The sequence below is a fragment of the Brassica napus genome, unplaced genomic scaffold (assembly GCF_020379485.1).
Source record: "Brassica napus cultivar Da-Ae unplaced genomic scaffold, Da-Ae ScsIHWf_3144;HRSCAF=3963, whole genome shotgun sequence".
Lineage (NCBI taxonomy): Eukaryota > Viridiplantae > Streptophyta > Magnoliopsida > Brassicales > Brassicaceae > Brassica > Brassica napus.
Window position 1 is genome coordinate 1,634 of NW_026016364.1, and position 12,302 is coordinate 13,935.

Below are 12,302 nucleotides of genomic sequence, written 5' to 3' on the forward strand. Positions count from 1 at the left end.
AAAAGATCGAATGGAACAATACATAGACAAATAAATCCCGTATGAATTCTAAGGCATTCCTTTCACTTAAGGTAAAAAGTATTCCGGCATTCGAAGGGAAGTAGACTACTCAAGAATTTGACATTTTTTTCTGTCGTAATTTTGAATTCACTAAAGAATCTAAATAGAAATCAAAGAAGAATTAATTGAATCAATGAAATGGTGGTTGGTTTGCACTGAGAACTTGAGTAAGGCGTAGATTCTTTTTGGGTTTTCACTTGATTTTATAAAATACAATTGGAAAGTGCGACCCCTTTCTTTATCTTTATTTGATATAACTACTTGAGCCGGATGAGAGGAAACTTTCATGTCCGGTTTTGAGGGGGGGAGATCATATAGTGGACCCTATCCCAATTTTTCTTTTGCTAGGCCCATAACGAAAAAACCTACTTTCTTACGATTACGAGGTTCATTTGAATATGAAATTCAATCCTGGAAATACAGCATCCCACTTTTTTTTACTACTCAAGGTTTCGATATATTTAGAAATCGAGAAATTTCTACTGGGGCGGGTGCTATCCGAGAACAATTAGCCGATTTAGATTTGCGAATTATTATAGAAAATTCGTTGGTAGAATGGAAACAATTAGGAGAAGAAGGTCCCACGGGGAATGAATGGGAAGATCGAAAAATTGTAAGAAGAAAAGATTTTTTAGTTAGACGTATGGAATTAGCTAAGCATTTTATTCGAACAAATATAGAACCGGAATGGATGATTTTATGTCTCTTACCGGTTCTGCCTCCCGAGTTGAGACCCATCATTCAGATAGAAGGGGGTAAACTGATGAGTTCAGATATTAATGAACTCTATAGAAGAGTTATCTATCGGAACAATACTCTTACTGATCTATTAACAACAAGTAGATCTACACCAGGGGAATTAGTAATGTGTCAGGAAAAATTGGTACAAGAAGCCGTGGATACACTTCTTGATAATGGAATCCGTGGACAACCCATGAGGGATGGTCATAATAAGGTTTACAAGTCATTTTCAGATGTAATTGAAGGAAAAGAGGGAAGATTTCGCGAGACTCTGCTTGGCAAACGGGTCGATTATTCGGGGCGTTCGGTGATTGTCGTTGGACCCTCACTTTCATTACATCGCTGTGGATTGCCTCGCGAAATAGCAATAGAGCTCTTCCAGACATTTGTAATTCGTGGTCTAATTAGACAACATCTGGCTTCGAACATAGGAGTTGCTAAGAGTCAAATTCGTGAAAAAAAGCCGATTGTCTGGGAAATCCTTCAAGAAGTTATGCAGGGGCATCCCGTATTACTGAATAGAGCACCTACTCTACATAGATTAGGCATACAGTCATTCCAACCCATTTTAGTGGAAGGACGCACTATTTGTTTACATCATCATTAGTTTGTAAGGGGTTCAATGCAGACTTTGATGGGGATCAAATGGCTGTTCATGTGCCTTTATCTTTAGAAGCTCAAGCAGAGGCTCGTTTACTTATGTTTTCTCATATGAATCTCTTATCTCCAGCTATTGGAGATCCCATTCTGTACCGACTCAAGATATGCTGATTGGACTCTATGTATTAACGAGCGGCACTCGTCGAGGTATTTGTGCAAACAGATATAATCCATGTAATCGAAAAAACTATCAAAATGAAAGAATTTACGAAACAAACTATAAGTATATGAAAGAACCCTTTTTTTGCAATTCCTATGATGCAATTGGAGCTTATCGGCAGAAAAGAATCAATTTAGATAGTCCTTTGTGGCTTCGGTGGCAATTAGATCAACGCGTTATTGCTTCAAAAGAAGTTCCTATCGAAGTTCACTATGAATCTTTTGGTAACTATCATGAGATTTATGCACACTATCTGATAGTAAGAAGTGTAAAAAAACAAACTTTTTGTATATATATTCGAACCACAGTTGGTCATATTTCTTTTTATCGAGAAATCGAGGAAGCTATACAAGGTTTTTCTCAAGCTTGTTCATATGATACCTAATAATATGGTATTCATAAAAAAGAATTATAGGACACCCGTGTGAATTCGGACCTCTCCGAGTCAACTCGGACATAGTTCCTGACCTAAAAAATCAAGATCGAGAAAAGGAAGTTTTGCAATCATTGACTCAAACTCATTGTCGAATCCCATTCAGCAGAATATGGAGGTACTTATGGCGGAACGGGCCAATCTGGTATTTCACAATAAAGTGATAGATGGAACTGCTATTAAACGACTTATTAGCCGATTAATAGATCACTTCGGGATGGCATATACATCACACATCCTAGATCAAGTAAAGACTCTGGGTTTCCAGCAAGCAACTGCTACATCCATTTCATTAGGAATTGATGATCTTTTAACGATACCTTCTAAGGGCTGGCTTGTCCAAGATGCTGAACAACAAAGTTTGATTTTGGAAAAACACCATCATTATGGGAATGTACATGCGGTAGAAAAATTACGCCAATCTATTGAGATATGGTATGCTACAAGTGAATATTTGCGACAGGAAATGAATCCTAATTTTAGGATGACGGACCCTTTCAATCCAGTCCATATGATGTCTTTTTCGGGAGCTAGAGGAAATGCATCTCAAGTACATCAATTAGTAGGTATGAGAGGATTAATGTCGGATCCCCAAGGACAAATGATTGATTTACCTATTCAAAGCAATTTACGCGAAGGACTGTCTTTAACAGAATATATTATTTCTTGCTATGGAGCCCGTAAAGGAGTTGTAGATACTGCGGTCCGCACATCAGATGCTGGATATCTTACGCGTCGACTTGTTGAAGTAGTTCAACATATTGTTGTACGTCGAACGGATTGTGGCACTATCCGAGGGATTTCTGTGAGTCCTCGAAATAAAAGTCGGATGATGTCAGAAAGAATTTTTATCCAAACATTAATTGGTCGTGTCTTAGCAGACGATATATATATAGGTTCCCGATGTGTCGCCTTTCGAAATCAAGATCTTGGGATTGGACTTGTCAATCGATTCATAACCTTTGGAACACAATCAATATCTATTCGAACTCCCTTTACTTGTCGGAGTACATCTTGGATCTGTCGATTATGTTATGGCCGGAGTCCCACTCATGGTGACCTAGTTGAATTGGGGGAAGCTGTAGGTATTATTGCGGGTCAATCTATTGGCGAACCGGGGACTCAACTAACATTAAGAACTTTTCATACCGGTGGAGTATTTACAGGAGGTACTGCCGAACATGTACGAGCCCCTTATAATGGAAAAATCAAATTTAATGAGGATTTGGTTCATCCTACACGTACACGTCACGGGCATCCTGCCTTTCTATGTTATATAGACTTGTCTGTAATTATTGAGAGCGAAGATATTATACATAGCGTGACTATTCCACCAAAAAGTTTTCTTTTAGTTCAAAATGATCAATATGTGGAATCAGAACAAGTGATTGCTGAGATTCGCGAGGGAACATCCACTTTTCATTTTAAGAGAGGGTTAGAAAATATATTTATTCTGACTCCGAGGGCGAAATGCATTGGAGTACTGATGTATCCCATGCACCCGAATTTACATATAGTAATGTCCATCTTTTACCAAAAACAAGTCATTTATGGATATTATCAGGAGGTTCTTGTGGATCTAGTCTAATTCTTTTTTCGATCCACAAAGATCAAGATCAAATGAACATACCCTTTCTTTCCGTCGAAAGAAAATCTATTTCTAGCCTCTCAGTGAATAATGATCAAGTGAGCAAAAAATTTTTCAGTTCAGATTTTTCTGATAAAAAAAAATCTGGGATTCCCAATTATTCAGAATTGAATGGAATCGTAGGTACTAGTCATTATAATTTCATATATTCTGCTATTTTTCATGAGAATTCGGATTTATTAGCAAAAAGGCGAAGAAATAGATTTCTCATTCCATTCCAATCGATTCAAGAGCAAGCGAAAGAGTTCATACCACATTCAGGTATCTCGATTGAAATACCCATAAATGGTATTTTCCGTAGAAACAGTATTTTTGCTTTTTTTGATGATCCTAGATACAGAAGAAAGAGTTCCGGAATTCTTAAATATGGAACTCTAAAGGCGGACTCAATCGTCCAAAAAGAGGATATGATTGAGTATCGAGGAGTCCAAAAATTTAAGACAAAATACGAAATGAAAGTAGATCGCTTTTTTTTCATTCCTGAGGAAGTGCATATTTTACCCGAATCCTCCGCCATAATGGTACAGAACTATAGTATCATTGGAGTCGATACACGAATCACTTTAAATATAAGAAGCCAAGTCGGCGGGTTGATCCGAGTGGAGAGAAAAAAAAAAAGGATTGAACTCAAAATATTTTCGGGGATATCCATTTTCCGGACAAGACAGATAAGATATCCCGACATAGTGGCATCTTGATACCGCCAGGAAGGGAAAAACAAACTCTAAAGAATCAAAAAATTTAAAAATTGGATTTATGCCCAACGGATCACACCAACCAAGAAAAAGTTTTTTGTTTTGGTGCGGCCCGTAGCTACCTATGAGATAATGGACAGTATAAATTTAGCAACACTCTTCCCACAAGATCTCTTTCGGGAAAAGGATAATATTCAACTTCGAGTTTTCAACTATATCCTTTATGGAAATGGTAAACCAACTCGAGGAATTTCTGACACAAGTATTCAATTGGTTCGCACTTGTTTAGTCTTGAATTGGGACCAAGACAACAAAAATTCTTCCCTCGAGGAGGTCCGCGCTTTCGTTGTTGAAGTAAGTACAAAGGGTTTGATTCGAGATTTCATAAGAATTGGCTTAGTGAAATCCCATATTTCGTATATAAGAAAAAGAAATAATCCGCCGGATTCGGGATTGATCTCTGCAGATTCCGTGAATCCGTTTTATTCGCTTTCTCCCAAGGCTGGCATTCTTCAACAATCGCTTAGACAAAATCATGGAACTATTCGTATGTTCAGAAATAAGGAATCCCAATCTTTGTTAATTTTATCATCCTCTAATTGTTTTAGAATCGGTCCATTTAATCATGTAAAATATCACAATGTTATAAACCAATCAATAAAAAAAAAACCTCTAATTACAATTCAAAATTCGTCGGGCCCCTTAGGAACAGCCATTCAAATTTCGAATTTTTATTCATTTTTGCCTTTACTAACTTATAATCAGATCTCTGTAATTAAATATTTGCAACTTGATAACTTCAAATATATTTTTCAAATAATTCACTCTTATTTAATAGATGAAAACGGAAGAATTTTTAATCTAGATCCATACAGTAACCTTGTTTTGAATCCATTCAAATTGAATTGGTATTTTCTTCATCAAAATTATAATAATTATTATTGTGAGGAAACGTCCACAATAATAAGTCTTGGACAATTTTTTTGTGAAAATCTATGTATAGCCAAAAAAGAACCATACCTAAAATCGGGTCAAGTTTTAATTGTTCAAAGGGATTCTGTAGTAATAAGATCCGCTAAGCCCTATTTGGCTACTCCGGGAGCAAAAGTTCACGGGCATTATAGAGAAATTCTTTACGAAGGGGATACATTAGTTACATTTATATATGAAAAATCGAGATCCGGTGATATAACCCAAGGTCTTCCAAAAGTAGAACAGGTGTTAGAAGTCCGCTCGATTGATTCAATATCACTGAACTTAGAAAAGCGGATTAAGGGTTGGAACAGGTGTATAACAAGAATTCTTGGAATTCCTTGGGGATTCTTGATTGGTGCTGAGCTAACTATAGTGCAAAGTCGTATTTCTTTGGTTAATAAGATTCAAAAGGTTTATCGATCCCAGGGGGTGCAGATTCATAATAGGCATATCGAAATTATTGTACGTCAAATAACATCAAAAGTTTTGGTTTCAGAAGAGGGAATGTCTAATGTTTTTTTACCTGGAGAATTGATTGGATTGTTACGAGCAGAACGCACGGGGCGTGCTTTAGAAGAAGCAATCTGTTATCGAGCCGTTTTATTAGGAATAACTCGAGCATCTTTGAATACTCAAAGTTTTATATCCGAAGCAAGTTTTCAAGAAACTGCTAGAGTTTTAGCAAAAGCTGCTCTTCGGGGTCGTATCGATTGGTTGAAAGGCCTGAAAGAAAATGTTGTTCTAGGGGGTGTGATCCCCGCCGGGACCGGGTTCAACAAAGGATTGGTGCATTGTTCACGGCAACATACCAATATTCTTTTTGAAAAAAAAACAAAGAATTTATCTTTATTAGAGGGAGATATGAGAGATATTTTATTTTATCACAGGGAATTTTGTGACTCTTCTATTTACAAATCTGCCTTTTCTAGAATTGAATAATTCCTAATAGCAGATTCCTGTTTTGAATTTCATGTTTTATTGTTTGCTGTAGTCATTTGCTTTAATAATTTGTTAACACTAATAAAGATAATAATGAATACAAAATAATGGCTCGGCTCGTGCATAAACGGACAAGAGAAGGTTCCATTGGAACAAATTTTTATTTTAGTTTTGGGTACCCCCCTTTTAAGTGTGAAAAGAAATGACAAAAAGATATTGGAACATCGATTTGGAAGAGATGATGAGAGCAGGAGTTCATTTTGGGCATGGTACTAGGAAATGGAATCCTAGAATGGCACCTTATATTTCTGCAAAGCGTAAAGGTATTCATATTATAAATCTGACTAGAACTGCTCGTTTTTTATCAGAAGCTTGTGATTTAGTTTTTGATGCAGCAAGTAGGGGAAAACAATTCTTAATTGTTGGGACAAAAAATAAAGCAGCTGATTTAGTGTCGCGGGCTGCAATAAGGGCTCGGTGTCATTATGTTAATAAAAAGTGGCTCGGCGGCATGTTAACAAATTGGTCTACTACAGAAAAAAGACTTCATAAGTTTAGGGACTTGAGAACTGAACAAAAGACAGAGGGATTCAACCGTCTTCCGAAAAGGGATGCAGCTGTGTTGAAGAGACAATTATCTCGCTTGGAAACATATCTAGGCGGGATTAAATATATGACGGGATTGCCTGATATTGTAATCATCATCGATCAGCAAGAAGAATATACGGCTCTTCGAGAATGTATAACTTTGGGAATTCCAACCATTTCTTTAATCGATACAAATTGTAATCCCGATCTCGCGGATATTTCTATTCCAGCAAATGATGACGCTATAGCTTCAATTCGATTCATTCTTAACAAATTAGTATTCGCAATTTGTGAGGGTCGTTCTAGCTATATACAAAATTCTTGATTAATAATAAGATAAATAAATCAATTTTTTTTGAGGGAGGGGCTCCCTGTATTTCGATTTATAAAATCGGTTACTATTCCTGAATCATACAAAAGAAAAAGAGATAAAAACTGGGTATATTGTGTGATTCGTTTAGTTGGTATCCAAAACTAAAATAAAAATTCAAGTAAATAAGTAAAAAAAAAGGGGGGGTCTTGAATCAAAATAATTTAAAGTTCTTATTTCTGTCAGAGGGCAATATGAATGTTTTATCATGTTCCATCAATACACTAATAAAAGAAGGGTTATATGAGATATCTGGTGTAGAAGTAGGCCAACATTTCTATTGGCAAATAGGGGGGTTCCAAGTCCATGCGCAAGTCCTTATTACTTCTTGGGTTGTAATTGCTATCTTATTAGGTTCCGCAGCTCTAGCGGTTCGCAATCCACAACCATTCCAACTGGCGGCCAAAACTTCTTTGAATTTGTCCTTGAATTCATTCGAGATGTGAGTCAAACCCAGATTGGAGAAGAATACGGTCCATGGGTTCCCTTTATTGGAACCCTGTTTTTATTTATTTTTGTTTCTAACTGGTCAGGAGCCCTTTTACCGTGGAAAATTATCCAGTTACCTCAAGGGGAGTTAGCAGCACCAACGAATGATATAAATACGACGGTTGCTTTAGCTTTACTCACATCAGTAGCATATTTTTATGCGGGTCTTAGCAAAAAAGGATTAGGGTATTTCAGTAAATACATTCAACCAACTCCAATTCTTTTACCCATTAACATCTTAGAAGATTTTACAAAACCCCTATCACTGAGTTTTCGACTTTTCGGAAATATATTAGCCGATGAATTAGTAGTTGTTGTTCTTGTTTCTTTAGTACCTTTAGTGGTTCCTATACCTGTCATGTTCCTTGGATTATTTACAAGCGGGATTCAAGCTCTCATTTTTGCCACTTTAGCTGCGGCTTATATAGGTGAATCCATGGAGGGTCATCATTAACTATTTTTTTTTTTCAAATTTAGGTTAGCCCAATTATCGAATAGTTGGTTTACGTTATGTAAGAAACACTTGTATATGTCATATTTGATATTGACTAGGTATATATAAGTTAAAGATCTATATAATCTGCCCCACTATTTTTGTGAATTTCTATTTAGATAACGATTCGATTATAAGTTCTTACTTTTTATCTGTGAATTGGCTGAAAAAAACGATCAAAAAAAGAACGAAGAATTAAAAGAAAAGAATGGTTCACAAAAAAGAAACGGCATAAAAAAGTCGTATATATATATATTATGCATTTTTCAAAATCCCGTGGATAGGAACTAATATCAAAGTAATTCTTATCAAGTTTTTGGTTATTTTGGCTGGATGAATCTTAGCGATGACTTAATTATAATTAAGTCCTAAGTCGTTGGATGATTGTATCATTAACTATTTCTTTATTTTGGTGTGAGGAACTTATCATGAATCCACTGGTTTCTGCTGCTTCGGTTATTGCTGCTGGGTTGGCTGTTGGGCTTGCTTCTATTGGACCTGGGGTTGGTCAAGGTACAGCTGCGGGTCAAGCTGTCGAAGGTATCGCGAGACAACCTGAGGCAGAAGGAAAAATACGAGGTACTTTATTGCTTAGTTTGGCTTTTATGGAAGCTTTAACAATTTATGGCCTAGTTGTAGCATTAGCGCTTTTATTTGCGAATCCTTTTGTTTAATCCTAGAAATAATAAAATTAGGAATTTTTTTTTCGTAGTTTTTTTTATTCTATCAAGATTTCACTCCTACAATTATTCATTGAGACAACAACCCTTGGGAAGGACTAATTTGAGGATGGGGAATTAACACATCGATTCGCTTTCTTCCTTCCCCTTATTCTTTTTAGTTTAATGGAAATTTTTTTTAAGGAGTGTTGCGCAAAAAGGAGGTTTAGGTTTTTTAAAATTGATATAAAACTTGGTCTCAAATTCTAGCTTAATTTTAATTAAGTCTCATTATTATTATTGAAAATTAAAAATTTTGGAAAATAAATTTGTAAATAGAATAGGTTTTTGATTCTGTTTATAAATATCCAAATAGGTAAATTAAATTATAAATTATTAAACGAAATTTTCTTTTTATTCAAAAAAACAAAGAATAAAAAAAAAAAGGACAGAGTTCTTTTTTTTATAGTTTAGCTAGAAGAGGAGATTATATGAAAAATTTAACCGATTCTTTCGTTTACTTGGGTCACTGGCCATCCGCCGGGAGTTTCGGGTTTAATACCGATATTTTAGCAACAAATCCAATAAATCTAAGTGTAGTCTTCGGTGTATTGATCTTTTTTGGAAAGGGAGTGTGTGTGAGTTGTTCATTTCAAGAATAGGCTGGATTCGTCCAGTGGCACTATAACTAGCAAAGAGTGCCTAATCCCGCGAATTACTTCTGAATACAAAATTCAATAAAAAATCATATTTAGAACCATAGCATTTCGTTATTCTTTGGTAAGTCTACTTGACTTTGATTCTCTATCAACCAAAATTTGGGACCATTAATTAACATGGTTAAAACTAAACCGTTTGAAGTTCAGATGCAACATGGTACTCTTTCTACCATATGTAGTCTAATTAAAAAATGAATAAGATTTTCAAAAAGAATAGTTCGGCTTTTTTCGATATAAAACACTCATGTCGATAAAAATTTTTGAGTCTTTTTGTATAATGCAGAATTGATAACCTACGTATAAAGTAATAAAAATTCTTTGGATTTCAAGAAAAAAAGAAACAACTTTGCTGACAATTATCAATTTTTTATTGGTCAGAAGAATCCTCCAAATAGTTTTGTCTTGGATTGGTGATCTTTTTCGATAGAAATATATATTGAATATGAATTGAATACAACAAAATTGGGAGAGGATAGGCTCATTACATGAAAAATATGGGAATGAAAGTCTCATACATAATTGATAAATGATTGGAATACGTGAGCATGGAGCCAAATGAATCGAAAGATTCATGTTTGGTTCGGGAAGGGATCATAGAACTTTTTTTTTTACTGAATAATCTACTTTCATTAAATGATTTATTAGATAACCGAAAGCAGAGGATATTAAATACTATTCGAAATTCAGAAGAACTACGTGAAGGAGCTATTCAACAATTAGAAAACGCCCGAGCTCGCCTGCGTAAAGTAGAAATGGAGGCGGATCAGTTTCGCGTAAATGGATACTCTGAAATCGAACGAGAAAAAGTAAATTTGATTAATTCAACTTCTAGGACTTTGAAACAATTAGAAAATTACAAAAACGAAACCATTCTTTTTGAGCAACAAAGAACAATTAATCAAGTCCGTGAACGGGTTTTCCAACAAGCTTTACAGGGAGCTATAGGAACCCTAAATAGTTGTTTGAGTAATGAGTTACATTTACGTACTATTAATGCAAATATTGGTATGTTTGGTACGATGAAAGAAATTACTGATTAGCTCTTTCCTTACGATTATGATAGGCATTATTTTTTTTTTTCTTCCAAAAAAGAATTAGGACAATACTCATGGTAACCATTAAAGCCGATGAAATTAGTAATATTATCCGTGAACGTATTGAGCAATATAATAGAGAAGTGACGATTGTAAATACCGGTACCGTACTTCAAGTGGGCGACGGCATCGCTCGGATTTATGGTCTTGATGAAGTAATGGCAGGTGAATTAGTAGAATTTGAGGAGGGTACTATAGGTATTGCCCTTAATTTAGAATCAAATAATGTTGGTGTTGTATTAATGGGTGACGGTTTGATGATCCAAGAAGGAAGTTCAGTCAAAGCTACGGGAAAAATTGCTCAGATACCCGTGAGTGAGGCTTATTTGGGGCGTGTTATAAACGCCTTGGCTAACCCTATTGATGGTCGAGGTAAGATTTCAGCTTCTGAATCTCGGTTAATTGAATCTCCTGCCCCAGGTATTATTTCGAGACGTTCTGTATATGAGCCTCTTCAAACAGGACTTATTGCTATTGATTCCATGATCCTATAGGACGCGGCCAGCGGGAATTAATTATTGGTGACAGACAGACCGGTAAAACAGCAGTAGCCACAGATACAATTCTCAATCAACAAGGTCAAAATGTAATATGTGTTTATGTGGCTATTGGTCAAAAAGCTTCTTCCGTGGCTCAGGTAGTGACTAGTTTACAGGAACGAGGGGCAATGGACTACACTATTGTGGTAGCTGAAACGGCTGATTCCCCAGCTACGTTACAATACCTCGCGCCTTATACAGGAGCCAAGCTACTCAGAATCAATTGGCAAGAGGTCAACGATTGCGTGAGTTACTGAAACAATCCCAATCAGCCCCTCTCACAGTGGAAGAACAGATAATGACCATTTATACCGGAACAAATGGTTATCTGGATGGATTAGAAATTGGACAAGTAAGAAAATTTCTCGTTCAGCTACGCACTTATTTAAAAACAAATAAACCTGAGTTCCAAGAAATAATAGCCTCTACCAAGACATTAACCGCTGAAGCAGAAAGCTTTTGAAAGAAGGTATTAAAGAGCAACTGGAACGTTTTCTACTTCAGGAGAATTATAAAAAATAGAAATATATTTAAGTTAATATAGTATATATAGTATATATAATATATATAAGTATAGTATATCTGTATATGTTAATATAAAATCTTAAAGCATTCAGAATTTATTCTTATTATTATTTTTTTATAAATTTTCTAAACAGAATAAAAATATTCTTATAATATATAGAAATGGAAATAATAGATAAATATCAATATATTATATCTATATTGATATTGCGTCCAATAGGATTTGAACCTATACCAAAGGTTTAGAAGACCTATGTCCTATCCATTAGACAATGGACGCTTTTCGCTTTTTTAACTTCCCATTTGTTAAATGTGCGAAATCTTTTTAGCAATTGTGTAGTGAATTCACTACACAATTGCTATTAGACAATTCTAATAGAGAAAATTGTCTCTAATAAAAAGGGGACAATTTAGAATTTAGAGCGGGTAGCGGGAATCGAACCCGCATCGTTAGCTTGGAAGGCTAAGGGTTTAGTCGACGTCGATCGATCAGTTTTATATTTTTAACGTCTCTA

The 12,302-nt window shown here is 35.5% G+C and overlaps 2 pseudogenes; both read left to right on the plus strand.

Annotated features, from left to right (window-relative positions):
- Positions 1 to 346: 346 nt before the first annotated feature.
- Positions 347 to 1,919, plus strand: LOC125603304 (annotated as a pseudogene).
- An 8,340-nt stretch (positions 1,920 to 10,259) lies between these two features.
- Positions 10,260 to 11,771, plus strand: LOC125603305 (annotated as a pseudogene).
- The last annotated feature ends 531 nt before the right edge of the window (positions 11,772 to 12,302 follow it).